Genomic DNA, 16,096 nt, shown 5'->3' on the forward strand with positions numbered 1-16,096 from the left:
TTTCCATAGAAATACAAGCTATAAATTTACAGTGGGGCAACATAACAGAGGATCACTTGATGCTTTGAGTAGATTCCTTATCACTTTAAAAATTATACATATTTTTCTTATTCCTAACCCTAACCCTGACCTTCTCCCTAATCTTCTTTTCTCTAAACTTCTCCCTAATCTTAACCCTATACTTCTCCCCCTCATCTTCTTTTCCTTGATCTCCTTCCTGAACTCTCCTTGTTGAACTCATTTTTCTCTCAAACACTTCTATAAACCCACCCAGTTCCTGATTATGGGCAAAATCACAGTCATCGGCACAGGAATCCACAGCATTTCTGTTTGATAGCAGGGCAATAAACCATATTTTTCCTTTTCCAAAAAAAATCCTCATTATTGGATTGGCATCAGGGACACAGACTGAGCTTCTGGCAACAACCTCACACCCACTGAAACCATCACTAATCTCATATTTCATTCAGTAGGCAAATCAACATCAACAAATTATGTGTACATAAGAGATTTTGAACAAGCTTCTGATTATTAGTTTTCACTACATTTTTAAATGGATATTTGTGGCAAATTTTCAATTTCTATCACAAAATGTAGCCATAACATCTCTCTATATAAAAAGTGGAGGAAAAGTACTATTTTATAATATTTAATAGTATTTTCTTCCATGATACAGGTCCCAACCTACCCATCTTCTTAAAATTTGGAAGCAATAAACTACATGTAGAAAGTAGTAATTTAGTACAGCAAGGTGGACGGAGCCAGTCAGAATGAGTGGCAGAGGGACAGAGACCCTATGGATGGTGAGGCAATCACAGTCAGCAGCATCAAGAAGAGGGACTCGCTGGGGACTGCAGGCTCAGCAATCCTCATTATCAAGAATCTTGGAGAAATTTATTCAAGGCTTTTGGATCACAGATCAGTTATTCAAGGTGAAACTCGTTATTTTGTAAAAAAATTTGAATTGGAGCACCAGAACTCACTTACACTCAAGTTGAAATTGAAAATTCCCTTGAAGGCCTATGTTTAGTGGGGAAAATGTGGTCTTCAAGAAATGCAAGTTCTTGAACATTTTGAAGAATATGATCCATGAAACAAATGAACATACTCTTCCCAAGTGCAGAGAAACAATGCAGGGCAACTTGAAAGAAGTTCTCCAGAGATTGCAAGCAGTTAATGACTCCAGCAGAGGGAGCAGGAATGAAAAAAGATGTATAATGACCACTTAATAGCTAGTGAGAAGCAGCATTAACTCCTGTGGGAGGATTTCATGAAACAACAACCCCAACATCAGGCTGAGGTGGACAAAGAGCACAGGAGAGCCATAGAGAGGCTTAAAGATCAGAATGCTGAGATGGAGAAGGACCTAGCCAAATTTTCAACTTTTTAAGAACCTGAAGTACAATATTGACAGACAAAGGAAAAGACATTGACTTCCCCTATAAAATGCTCCCACCAACATTTAGCCTCTGCTTCAAGCTTAGCAATACTTTCAGTGGTACTCTTATGTTCAAACAGAAACTTCAGCTTGAGCCTGATTGAATGTTCAATAGAGGAAGAGTGCTACACCATTCCTGTTTTAAGGGCCTATATATGATCATTTGAATGGGGAAGAAGAGGAAGAAAATGGGATGAATTTACTCATTGTCAGATTTGACTTTTTTTCCAATCATTAATTGAGAGAATTGTAAGTACAGACTTCTTAGGATAATTGACCTCATTCCCACACAGGGTACATGTTAGTTCATTACCATGGCTGACAAGGCAGGTAAAATAACTGCCTATTTCAGCTTCCCTGGCTGTGAGAGAAATAAGAATGCATAAAGCATTATTCCATGAGTGATATAAACAAACAGCTGACCTTGGAACAAAGATCACATTAATGAGAGTTAATGATCAAAATATTGTCTCCACTATCACAAAGATGGCCACAGTTGTCCTGGCCCTGCCTGCTGGGAAAGATTGCAGATTTTGCAGTGCAGCATAATGCCTGTGTTTCCCTGGATGACAAGACATGTGTTAAGCTTTGTGATCTTCCAGCTCTTAATATTTTCATCTTTTGAAACATGCTTAGGAGGAAAAGCTTTCCAGAAGTATATTTTGGCTTTTAGCCTTTCCAAGAACCGCAGTCTTGCCCATAGTATTTATCTCATTTATCTGTATGTTTTTCTGTGGGTAAACTTTATAAGATAAATAACATCTATATATGTTTCAACTGTATAATGAGTAATCAGCACAATCTGCCAAGGAGTCCCTCTGGAACTATATAAGCATTCTGGCTCTGAATGAACCAGAAGTGTTTGTCCACATGGCAAATGATCTGTGTTAAATGGAAATTCTTTTTAATGTTCACAACTGTTCTCATAAGCAGGTGAATTAGGATAAAACTTGTATCAATTTTGTCATCTCTGTGATCCTTAAAATTCTGCATTTAACAATCAAATTGAAGAATTAAGTTGATTTTGTTTGCCACAAACCAAGCAAAAGTAAATGCAATAATTTAAAGAGATTTATGTCAAATGAATTTGAGGTATGGCTGGATCTTTCTAATAGTTCTCATTGCTTTTTATTAAGGAATGGTACAAGAAAGAAAATACCTAACTCTCATGTTATCTCAGCGTTACAACTGCAGAAAATTGACAATGATTGTATAAAATTATGGCTTACTGTCAAGGCTTCAATCTTGGCTGCATGTTGAAAATGTGATTAAAGTTAATAGAGGAGAAAAATGAAAGTAGCAATTTATTTGGGGATATTATTGTTTTATTTTGGCTTATCCTCAGATACATAAGTTAGAAAAAAAGAAATTAACATGGAGCATCTCAGATAACAAGGGGAGTCAGTGGAGGAGAGGTAGGGGATCAAGATGGAGATAGAGAGGGAAAGGGAAAGAACTGGGCAATAATATTGAAAAAATATATTTTATAAATTTTGAAGATACCATTGTGAATTCCATATTTATGTATAATTAAAATGCACTAATAAAAATGTAAATAAATTAAGACCGGAAGAGTAGAGGAAGGGGAACAGGGCAAGAAAGGTAAAGATGACAAGGGAAGTACTAGGGAATGAATTAGAATAAATAATAATACATGCATGGAGGAATACATCACAGTGAGAATCACTGTTATGTAAAATTGAAATGTAATCACATTAAAATTATATTTATTTTAGTGTAGTGCAATTCCAGATAATAATAGCAATACTGTTGCAGCCAGAAGACAAATTCATGTTTCTTAATGTTTATAGGATAATACTATTACAGATTGAGAGTTAAAAGTTGAAGAAGTACACTATGATCCCTGTACTGTTCACTTTAGTATAAAGCTTTATTGGAATACTTGTTTTTAGCACTTGCAAGATAGACATTCTACCTTTACATCCATAACTGTTCATGATTTTTCTCTACCAAACCCATAACAAAAATAATCATGTCAAAAATTCTTGTATCTTGAGGTAGCCAAAAACAGAACTCCTAAGACCAAAAAGAGACTTCCATCCATTTGTTACATAGGGATCAAAATTTCCAGGTCTTTTTGTAGGTGTGTAGGATTTCAGAACATATGTAAACTCAGAACTCTACTCTCTCCCTTCTCAGATTCTAGTACTTCTGCTTTAAGCCGATTTATTTTGGCATGTTAATCTCCCTATGGCTCCACTTATTTTTGCAAATAATATTTGAGAATTAAACTAAATAACATTGTAGACCTTTACACAATGACTCCTAGTAGTTTTTCAGTAAATGCCAGCTATCATTTTCAGTTGAGAACAAAAGATATTGTTACACTTGCTAAAATCAATTTCCCTGACATCAGGAATGGGTAGCATTTACAGTTTTTGATATAGAGAAAGGACTATTGAAATGACTGTTTCTAGGTCAAATATTCAAGGACTATTGAAATGAATGTTTCTAGGTCAAATATTCAAGTTTTCACATGATATCTAATTCAGAGACCTGACTAAAATGTAAATATAAAAAATAGTTTTCAACACAAAGAAATTTTAGTTTTTCTTCTGTTACCTAGATTTCATCAAGAAGTAAGATTTTTGTCCATCTCACTGTCTTCTAAGTATTTAAGTCTCAAACCCATCATGAGAATTAAAGTTGTCCAGACAATCAATTACCTGTATTAATGGCATGATAGAAATCAGTAGAAATGTTCCAAAAGCAGTTTTAGTGATGATTTTTCAAAAGGCAGCTACCAACAATGTTCACAGGGATGAAAGATGATTTTGTCAACTGTATTCTTCCTGTTTTTGTCTTTGCTAACAGTTTAAACTCTGTTTTAGGCCATGGTTTTTCAGAATTTTGCCAGCATATAGGAGGGAAAAGTTAATAAAATCATAAAAAGTAAAATTTTAAATGATCTACACTTTTAAATATTAGAATATCTTACAACCATGAAGCTGAAAATGATATGATAAATTTTATTTATCATGGTAAATGATTTCTAAACTGAAGATATTTTTGAACATCTACTTTAATATGTATTTGTAAACAATTTAATATAACTTAGTAATTCCAACCACTTAAGACTGGAAAATAAGTAAGTTGGAAATAACTGATGAATTTTTATAACCACAATAAATTTAAGTTATATGTTTGATCCAACTGTATTAAGTACAGAAGACTAAAATAGTTATGATAAAAAATTAAAAACTAAACTTCTATAAACAGAAGCATGAGGTTGAAATAGTTTCTCAAATATTTCAAAGGCCTTATTGGGCCTCAGTATCCAACCGTGTTACAACATATTCTTATAGACACTGATGAACACCAGAGACATTTTCTGACCATGGTTATTTGCAAATGTCCTATTATAACAAATGCAGAAATTCCTATATAATTTAATAAGTAAAATATCAATAATTTTATTTGGTTTTTATCTTTCTAGAAATAATAACTTAATTATGAACCAGAGAATACAACTAATGAATATGTGAACAACAAGCCCTGTGGATGAAGTAGGAGAAGGCAATTTCAATTCTCTAATATTTTTTGTCTTGGGCTGACCCACAGTTAACTACATGGCCACTTCTAGGTATGAAGTGCTATTTTTCCTGTATTTGCTTGACTTCACCACTGTAATAATGTCTATGAAAAACAAGGAAATATTCAATCAAATTTTCTTGCTATAATTTTTGAAACATTTTATTCTGATTTTGCTTCAACACCTTTGAAACACACACTTAACAAAAATATTCATGAATCTTTTTTTTCTCCAATAGACCTTTGGATTAAAATCTATGAAATTCATGTGCCAATATTAGAAACACTTCAGTCACTTATTTTGTTTTCAACAGTGATTTTAAAAGGGTTTAAAGTACCAAACCAATTTGTCTGAAGCATAATTTTAGAAATATGGATATCAAGTAGAGTGGTAGGATCTCTAGAAATCTGCCTCCTCTGCATCCATTTTCTAATGGATTGTTGCTTGTTTTACACATTGAGCTTTTAGACCTCACAGTTCTTTTTAGCTTACAAAGGCAGAACTTCACTGATGCAAACTTCATAACATATTTTGATTAAGTTTGAAAAATTAGCTTATACTATTTGTATTTCTAACCAAATGACTTTTCATATACAAATATAAAGAATATTACAAAATATTCAGTTTTCTAAATTGTCTCCAGTTTGATTTTCCATATATAAAATGTGTCAATGAACATCAAATTTAGATTTTGGTTGGTAACTAGTTTTTCAAGTCATATGACTATATAAGACTGTGGAGAATGTATAAAGAATATTCATATTCTTAATTTGAGTGTGTTTATTTGGGACTGTTCAGCTCAGGGTGAGTATAACATTTCTCACCTGTAGTTTTTGGCAGCTCTGCCACAACTCAAGTTTTCATTTTACAGTTAAAGATTAAGTCTTCATCACATGCTCTTCAGATTTTTATTTTTCTTTACTTCCCACTACCACCAAACTACTTGGGCAAAATCCTGAAGTCAGATATCTATAATCCAGTTTTTCTTCTAATAAAGTGGAGGATAGCCACAAATCTCTGTAGGCCCATTAGGTAATGAGTGTATCCTCAGTTCTGTTATAATCCAGAAAAAAATTCATTTTTTGAAGCAGTTTAGCCTTTCAATGCTGTTGGAATGCAATGTGATTTATTTCTTCCGTCATTCACCTCTGCTGCTGGGACAGTGTATATATGTCCTAGTGAGCTCCATCAGTATCATTGGACTGTCATGAAAAAGCCACAGATGGGGTAAAACAAATTTATTTCTTTCAGTTCCAGAGTCTCTATATCAGGATTTCTCCAGGAATGATTTCCATTGAGGTCCACACTTTGACATTTATGTTGCCATCTTTTGACTGTTTGCATGACATTTTTTTTCTATTCTTCTGTATCCATATTGCTGCTTTTTATAAGGAGAAATATCTAATTGGATTAGGCTTTATACCACTTAACTAGATTAGCATTAACCATGACTTTAAGAACCATATATTGAACTGAGGATATAGCATAGTTGGTAGAGTATGTGCCTCACATGCACAAGGTGCTGGATTCAATCTCCAGCACCACATAAAATAAAAATAAAAAAGAAATCATGTATATAAATGAAGTAACAGTCTGAGGCACCAGGTATTTGGAACATCAACATGTGAGATTTGGAGTGAGGATACAATTGAGCTAGTAATATATACTAGTGCGCTGCTGAATGAAGAGATGTGAACATGCAACATTTTAATAGCTACAGACATATAGCATCACAGATGGGCTGCAGAAGTTTAATTGACACAAGAAATCTCCAATTGTAGCAGCTTCTCTCAGTCAGGATTCTCTTGGTTTTGACATTTAAAAAGTTATATTTCTTGGTTAATCTCTTGTCCATGAGGTAAATAAGACCACATTCTTCCATTTTTGTAATTACCCAACTAACAAACTGAGTTACTTCTCAGTTGATTTATCAGTCATATAGATTATTTTCTTCCTTCAGTCTTACTTAGATTTTTGATCCCATATTGTGCATTCTTGCACCAAGTTGTCTCAAAGTATTTACCCCAATGTAGAACCTGGGTTGACATGTTACTGCAGACTTTCCTTAATATGAAAGAAGGGCAAACAATATAGTCTCTCAATTCAAACGTATCTCCTAGGATATTTTCACTAGGCTCTCCCTTTAAATTGGAGAAGAAATATAATTTCTCTAAACAAATATCCCCTACATCAGGAGTAAGCCAGACTTTGAGAATCTTAGAAGAAATTTCATACAGTTCTGTCCTGGGGAGTTGTCAGTCTGACATGTGATGCTGAGAAGCCATTTGCTATCTAGAAGCCTGTGTTTTCTCATCTCTACAGTTAGATGTTTTGAGTCAAGGCTTCATGGAAGAATTGATATAAGTTTCTTCCACAACTGTCAAAACACCTTGAAGTTACTCTTTGTATAATGCTTAACCATTTTCTGACCTATCACCACTTTTTTTCTTCAAAATATAATCTTTTCATCAGGGTCACTCATGTCATCCACATGCTCAGACACAATATGGCAACTCTTGCTTGCCTGAAATCCAGATTCCATTTCTTTGATATTTTATGGCACTTCCATTTATTGTATGTCCCTCCTTGGCCTTTTTTTTTTTTTTTTTTTTTTTTTTGTCGGTGCTGGGGATCAAATCCAGGGCCTTGTGCTTGCAAGGAAAGCACTTTACTGACTGAGCTATCTCCCCAGCCCATCCTTGGTCTCTTTTAGCTCTATGCCCTCCATAAAAATATCTGCTGCATGCCTCTATAGTGCATTCTCCTCTTTGTTTTGAAAACATAGGGCTTGGTGGTCCTTTACATTCCTCTGGACCAGCCTGTTTTATAATTAATAAACCCTGATTTAACTTTCCACATATTTAACATCAACCTATATTTTGATATGATAAAGGGGTTTTGAGATAAATTTTAGCTGGTGCTTGCCTTTGAGGTAAACTGAATCAGGATTCCCTGGATTCTGGAATGGGAGCTCCAAGATGATAGTTATGTGAGAATGTTCTCTTTGTGTTGTGCTATGTAATACACAGGAGTAGATTTTATATACATATATCACATATCCTTCTTTTCTGAATTATTGTCACTTTTCAAGTCTGATGAGAATAAGAAATATTGCAAGAGTTTTGTGATCTGGTGGAACTATTTTGGCTTTGGAATCACATACAGCTTATACAGATTCCCAGGGCATGCACTTATTAATTGTGGGAATATGTCTACAGGAGGAATCATATATTACATCTTGGCCAATATGTTTAACCTCAAATTACCAAATATGATTGAATTTTATGTATTTAAACATCAGAGTCAGGGCTGTGGAAGATTGCAGGCCTTGTGTCCCTAACTCCTAGGCATTTTCATTTTTCTGCTGTATGAGGTCTACTGTGTGAAAAACTTGTGGTCAGTATAAAGTGAGAAAGAATGATCTACTTTTGGACACTTCCCGGATGGAAATTCCTATTCCCATTCAGGTTATTGTTTCTTCTAATTTTGGGCCTGAGGAGAAATATTATTAGGGAACTATATCCCTCAACACTAGTATGTAAAGCAATAGACCAGGTCCTTTAAATCCCTGACATCAGGTGACCCATATCCCTCAAACCTAGCATGTGGCTACAGTAAAATGAAATATGTTGGAGAGTCAAACTTGAGGGTGTAGTTCCAAAATCACATGTTCTTCATTGATAGTATTTTACAAATCACATGAAGGTAATATGCTCGAAAGGCTGCATTTTGTTATTATTATCAATTCCAACTCTTTCTTTTTATGCTATCAATATAAGTATTAGAAATATTTAAATTACCCTTGCACCTTAGGTGTTGATTTCATTGGATATTGCTGCCTTAAGGGATTGTTCCATTCAAAGTTTAATCTGTCTCCTAACAAGAACAGAGAGCAGAATAGTTAAATAACTTTTTATAGTAATCTCCATTTTATTATTTTCATTCATGAATAATATACTGGTGTATATAATCCATAAACTGAAATGGCAATGTGCAGCAAGTTAAATGCAAATGTTCTCCTGGGTGGACTAGATCCCACATCTGGAAGAAAATATTGTCTTAAAATAGCAGCAGCCTGAGGCTTTGGGTGCAATTCCCTGACCTCAAAATAAAAAAATAGCTGCAACCAAGGAACTATCATTCTGTCCTTATTCATGTACATTGTCTATTATTCACTGTCATTCACAGAGAAGGCTCCCTGGTCTCATACCCCAGAGGCATGGTCTGAAACCCTGTCCATTCAGGAGTATTTAGAACTGTCCAATCCTGTGTGCTGACAGGGAAATGGAGGTGGGCTTTCGCTGCCTTTTCCATTTCTCCTGAATCCGCCATATTGGCCATTCAGCTCTAGAGTTCACTCTCCTGCCTTGGAGACCCAGGTTGCTGTGCTGTGCAGGGACTGAAGATCCCTAGGGAGAAGGATGGGCTGCTTAACACCCAGAAATAGAATTTAAAAAATAATTGATATAATAAATATCCAAAGAGAGTTGCATAAGATCATTCATTTTCTAAAATATTTCAAATTATTATGCCTTCTTTCCTTGGTTTATTTCTTCTCAGAAATCATAAATAGGAACTCAAAACAATTATAAAATGCAAAGAAATAGCTTTTCTCTCTAGCAAGACTAAACCCCTCCTGTTAAAGCATTTATAATTTAATTGGGGTTTCAGTGGGCATCAGTAAGTAGATACACATGCAAAAGTTAGTTATTAATCCTCTTTGAAATATTTTTTCCTACTGAGGAAATGAGACTTAATAGAAGGAATAAACTGGAAATTTATGTTCTAAAATAACATCAAAATATCATTTATAGTCTTGGCTAAATATATTATATTGTTCTTTGTCTAATTAGCCTGGCCCAGTTATTTTCCAAATTCACTGATGGCAATATATTTTCAAGGAAACTTTTGTTCTAAATTTTACTTTTTCATGTTATCTTCAAAGTTCCCTATAAGAACACTCACACCATAGGCATATTTCTTGCTTGAAAAATTTATTGTTTACACAAACTATGCCAATTACTGTTAACAAACAATGTGTTTATATTGCAAACAGAAACTGCTAGCCCTTGATTCCCAGAAAGTCACCCTTATTGAGTGGATTTCTGTTTACAGACACTGTGCAGAATGTTAGCATGTACAAGATTAACAAGAATGAAAACTTTATTAACCTTGTGAAGTAAGGGTCAAGAGCTCTTTGATTAATTTATTAACTGGTATAAAATGAGAAAAGTAACCAGTTTGCATAGATAACTGATATAAAATTGATCAAAATTGATCCTCATGATCTAAACCTAAATAAATTCAACTGAAAAACTTTTCCTTGGATATTTAAATGTGATGTGTTCTTTTTCGTATACTAAAAAAGAAAAGAAATGGTGATATGATTTTACCACAAATATTTGGCAAACTTGGAGTCTTTCTTAGAATTTTGTAATTCATTAACTTAAAACCCATTCTTAATATTTCTTTATATTTATTTTACAATTTGCACTCTCCAATGTAGCTGATATTTTCAAAGTATGATGTTTTTGACCCATTCATACATGTTTGTGATTTTTTATAATCCAACGGTTCTTTGGTTCTTATGCATTTGCACATATCCTCATCATTTTTCTTCTCACGTTTTTTCTCTTTTCTCCTTTTATTTTTGATTAAGGTTTAAATGGCTCTCAAGTCATTCAATGCAAGAATTAGCTCATAGTTTTACTTTATGACACAAAAAATGATCATTTTTACTTCAATTATGCCTTAGTTCACCACTTGTACCTGTATAGACTAATCACTTTATTACTTTATTATATGCAAATATTCTCTTTAATTTCCCCAATAAGAGATTTTAGTAGATAATTTTAAATAATTATTGTCTTGAATTAAAAAAGTATTATCCAATACAATTTTCCTGTACTTGGTTTATTTATTTAATTAAAAATCATAAATTTACATAGGGCAATGTTGTTTGATTCATTGTTATTTTTTCCCTTCCCCCCAACCTTCCCACCCTCTTTTCCCTCTATACTGTCTTTCCTTCCTCCATTCTTACCACCCTCCTTATCCCTAACCCTAAACCTAACCCTAACGCTAACCCCGCCTACCACCCATTATATTTCCTCATCTGCCTATCAGAAAGATCATTCGTCCTTTAGTTTTTTGAGACTGGCTTATCTCACTTAGCATGATATCCTCCAATTTCATCCATTTGCCTGAATGCCATAATTTTATCATTCTTTATGGCTGAGTAATATTCCATTGTGTGTATATATATATATATATATATATACACACAATGGAATATATTATTATATATATATATATATATATATATATATATATATATATGCCACATTTTCTTTATCCATTCATCAACTGAAGGGCATCTAGGTTGGTTCCACAATATGGCTATAGTGAATTGAGCAGCTATGAATATTGATGTGGCTGTATCTCTGTAGTATGCTGATTTTAAGTCCTTTGGGTATAGGCCAACGAGTGGGATACCTGGGTCAAATGGTGGTTCCATTCCAAGCTTTCTGAGGAATCTCCATACAGTTATCCAGAGTGACTGCACTAATATGCAACCCCACCAGCAATGTACGAGTGTACAAACTCGCCAACAGCTATTGTTGCTTGTGCTCTTGATAATCACCATTCTAGTTGGGGTGAGATGAATTCGTCGGGTAGTTTTGATTTGCATTTCTCTTATTACTACAGATGTTGAACATTTTTTCATATATCTGTTGATTGCTTGTACATCTTCTGTGAAGTGTCTGTTCATTTCCTTAGCCCATTTGTTCATTGGATTATTTGTATTCTTGGGGTAGAGTTTTTTGAGTTCTTTATAGATTCTGGAAATTAGCACTCTATCTGAAGTATGAGTGGCAAAGATATTCTCCCACTCTGCAGGCTCTCTGTTCACATTACTGATAGTTTCCTTTGCTGAGAAAAAGCTTTTTAGTTTGAATCTGTCCCAGTGGTTGATTCTAGCTTTTATTTCTTGTACTATGGGAGTCCTGTTAAGGAAGTCTGATCCTAAGCCAACATGTTGAAGGTTTGGATCTACTTTTTCTTCCATAAGATTCAGGGTCTCAGGGGATGGGAAGAAGGGGTGGCTCCGAGATGCGACGGGAAAGGCTGCGGCTCTGGCAGCGGCGGGATCCACTGGGCTGGCGGCCGGGCGGCAAGCAGGAGGGCTGCGGAGTCTCGAGTTAGTCAGAGGCGGGCGGTGGCGGCGGCTCCTCTCCTCATTGCGCCAGGAGCAGCTGCAGGCGGCGGCGGTAGCGGAGGCAGCTCCCTTCAGACCCCAGGCAGCGGCTCCTCGACTGCTCCCCATACGCCGGGGACATGGGAACCCGGCAACCGCTTCCTTCCCTCGGGGCCCCCTCCCCGGTCCAAGGCACTGGCGCGGCCGCCCTCCGCCTCTCGCCTCTGATCGGTGCTCGCTCAGGAAGTGTCTGAGCTTTGCCCCGAGCCCGGAGCCCTGTCAGCGGCTGCGGGGCCAGGTCCTCTTCGCTTCCTTCCTTCCTTCCTTTGTCACTCGGCCCGGGCGGCGGCGGCGGCGGCGGCAGCACAAACCAGTATTCGCCCGGGTCGGGGGCAGCTCTGTGTGAGGAGCGCCGTCTTCGCAGCCGCCTAGCGCTTCCCCGCTCCCCCTCCCCCTTCCTACTCGTCCTCCGCCTCCTTCCTCCCCCACCCAGCCTTACACCGCCCAAAGCCCGGCCGCCCGCGTAACAGGCGTCTGGGAATAGCCTACCGAGTCCGCGCCCGCCCACTTCGGATGGGAAGCCGAAACCCAAAGCGGAGCCAATCACCAACGTCGCTCGTTTGGGGCTCGTTCGGAGAAAAAGCCGATCTGTCGGAGAAGCCAATTAGAAAGTGTAGCTGAGAAGCCACGCCTAATAAACGGAAAATGCCGAAGGCAGCCTAACGGAAAGAAAGTGGCTTTGCCTTGTTCTGTGGCTGGCTGGAGGAGAAATTCGACAATAGCAACAGCGGCCAATCAGAGTTGCGGGCCCTCAGGAAAAAGCAGGAAGAGTTAAAGACCGTGAAACCCGGAGTCGCGGGTGAAACTGCAAGGCTGGGCATGGCGGCAGCCCCACAATTGGCTGGAAAACTCCGCTGGGAGTCTGCCTTTCTCGTTGATTGGTGAAGGGAAGAGGGCTTCCGAGGACATTTGGCCAGTCAGAACTTCTCCTCCCTCGCCAAGGTGGGGAGAAGAAAAATAGCAAAGGGAGGGTGTCTATAAAGCGCCATCTCATTGGCCTGGAGCTTTGGAGCTGAAGTGGGGGCAGAAGGGAGGAGGAGGGAGGCCGAAACCCCCAGCAGCGGCCAATCGGCACTCACTGCCGTGCAATCACAAGACCTAGCTGTAGTGTGATTGGTTTCTGGCCTTCCGCGGCGGTCTGGAGCTGGGAGAGGCTCTCCGGGGTCGTGGCGGACGGTCTGATGGGCTTGCCTGCGGCTGCTCCCAGCCTGTGCGGAAACCGCAGATGGGGCGCCCGGGTTCTCTGCACAGCGCAGCAGAAACTGCTGCGATCAGCGGGGCAGAGCACAGAGCGCTCAAGCAAGCAGAGGGGCGAGGGGGCGAGGGGGCTCTCCCCGCCCACGGGAGGCCTTCTGCTGGCAACGACTCACTCGTAGCACCCCAGGCCCTGCTGTGCACGGGATCGCGCGTGTCGACTATTTGGGGGCATCGTCCCCGAAAGGGCCAGACGGATAAGGGGCCGCCCAGGCCTGGTACGAGCTCTCAGAACGTAAAGTAGGAACAAAGCTTCCAGAAGCCTCTGGGCAGCCCCGCCTGGCCCAGGCAGGGGGACTACTGATTGAGTGAAGCCCACTGCGCCTGATGCGGGCGGCCAGGCCCGGCCTTCTGGAAACGCCCCTGAGAGATGAGCTCATGCTGGATGCGCGCGCTCCTTAGGCGTGACTGTCCTGCGCAAAACGGGCCCAAAAAGCAGGTGAGGGGAAATGCCGTCAGGCCGGATATCCTGAAACCTCCAAGGAAACGGAGAATCAGAATTGTCCATGGTAGCTTGAATCCTTTGGAACTAGGGTAATTCATAAAAGTGCTGTTTGAGTAGTCTTCACACGTAGGCCAAGTGTCCATTGTTCTAGAAAAACAATTCCTTTGGTTTGCCAGAGAACAGTAAGGTATGGCTGCGCCAGACTAAAAATAAAGTAGAATGAACGTTTAAAAAAAAAAAAAGATTCAGGGTCTCTAGTCTGATTCTGAGGTCCTTGATCCATTTTGAGTTGAGTTTTGTGCAGGGTGAGAGAGGGGTTTAATTTCATTCTGTTGCATATGGATATCCAGTTTTCCCAGCACCATTCATTGAAGAGGCTATCTTTTCTCCATTGCATATTTTTGGCACCTTTGTCTAGTATGAGAAATTGTATTTATTTGGGTTTGTGTCCATGTCCTCTATTCTGTACCATTGATCTACCTGTCTGTTTTGGTACCAATACCATGCCGTTTTTGTTACTATTGCTTTGTAATATAGTTGAAGATCTGGTATTGCGATACCCCCTGATTCGCTCTTTCTACTGAGGTTTGCTTTAGCTATTCTGGGTTTATAATTCCTCCAGATGAATTTCATAATTGCTTGCTCTATTCCTGTGAGGTACACCATTGGGATTTTAATTGGAATTGCATTGAATCTGTATAGCACTTTTGGTAGTATGGCCATTTTGATAATATTAATTCTGCCTATCCAAGAACATGGGAGATCTTTCCATCTCCTAAGGTTTTCTTTAATTTCTTTCTTTAGTGTTCTGTAGTTCTCATTGTAGAGGTCTTTTGCCACTTTTGTGAGATTGATTCCCAAGTATTTTTTTTTTTTTTGATGCTATTGTGAATGGGGTAGTTTTCCTAATTTCTCTTTCTGAAGATTCATCACTTATTTATAAAAATGCATTGGATTTATGAGCATTGATCTTGTAACCTGCTACTTTACTGAATTCACTTATGAGTTCTAAGAGTTTTCTGGTGGAATTTCCAGGTTTCTCTAAATATATAATCATGTAATCAGCGAACAGGAGTAGTTTGAGTTCCTCTCTTCCAATTCGTATTCCATTAATTTCTTTGGTTTGTCTAATTGCTCTGGCTACAGTCTCAAGAACGATATTGAATACAAGTGGTGAAAGAGGGCATCACTTTCTTCTTCCAGTTTTTAGGGGGAATGCTTTCAGTTTTTCACCATTTAGAAAGATATTAGCCATGGGCTTAGCATAGATGGTTTTTAAAATGTTAAGGAATATTCCCACTACCCCAATTTTCCCTAGTGTTTTGAGCATGAAGGGATGTTGTATTTTATCAAATGCTTTATCTACATCTATCAAAATAATCATGTGATACCTAACTTTTAGTATGTTGATATGGTGAATGATATTTATTGATTTCCGGATGTTGAACCAACCTTGCATCCCTGGGATAAAACCCACTTGATCGTGGTGCACTGTCTTTTAAATATATTTTTGGATGTGATTTGCTAAAATTTTGTTGAGATTTTTTGCAACGATGTTCATTAAAGATATTGGTCTGAAATTTTCTTTCTTCAATGTGTCTCTGTTTGATTTAGGTATCAGGGTGATATTGGCTTCATAGAATGGGTTTGAGAGGGTTCCCTTCTTTTCTAGTTTATGGAATACTTTGAGAAGTATTATAATGAGCTCTTCTTTAAAGGTTTTGTAGAACTCAGCTGAGAACCCATCTGGTCCCGGACTTTTCTTTATTGGTACGCTTTTGATGACTTCTTCTATTTCATTACTTGAAATTGGTCTATTTAAATTGTGTATGTCCTCCTCGTTCAGTTTAGGCATTTCATATGTCTCTAGAAACCTGTTGATGTCTTTGAAATTTTCTATTTTGTTTGAGTATAGATTTTCAAAATAGCTTCTAATTATGTTTTGTATTTCAATCATGTCTGTTGTGATATTTTCTTGTTCATTCCGAATTTTAGTAATTTGAGTTTTCTCCCTCTTTCTCTTTGTTAGAGTGGCTAAGGGTTTATCAATTTTGTTTATTTTTTCAAAAATCCAACTATTTATTTTGTTAATTTTTCCAATTGTTTCTTTTCTTTCAATTTTGTTGATTTCGGCTCTGATTTTAACTA

At 37.7% G+C, this 16,096-nt stretch overlaps 1 pseudogene across 1 annotated transcript; it reads left to right on the forward strand.

The window, feature by feature from the left end:
* The first annotated feature begins 770 nt into the window (after nt 1-770).
* Nucleotides 771-1,493, forward strand: LOC306652842 (biogenesis of lysosome-related organelles complex 1 subunit 5-like; annotated as a pseudogene). The gene is made up of 2 exons: nt 771-982; nt 1,031-1,493. The product of its transcript is annotated as a biogenesis of lysosome-related organelles complex 1 subunit 5-like (transcript).
* Nucleotides 1,494-16,096: the final 14,603 nt, after the last annotated feature.

This window comes from Sciurus vulgaris, assembly GCF_902686455.1.
Source record: "Sciurus vulgaris genome assembly, contig: HiC_scaffold_611_arrow_ctg1, whole genome shotgun sequence".
Taxonomy (NCBI): Eukaryota; Metazoa; Chordata; class Mammalia; order Rodentia; family Sciuridae; genus Sciurus; species Sciurus vulgaris.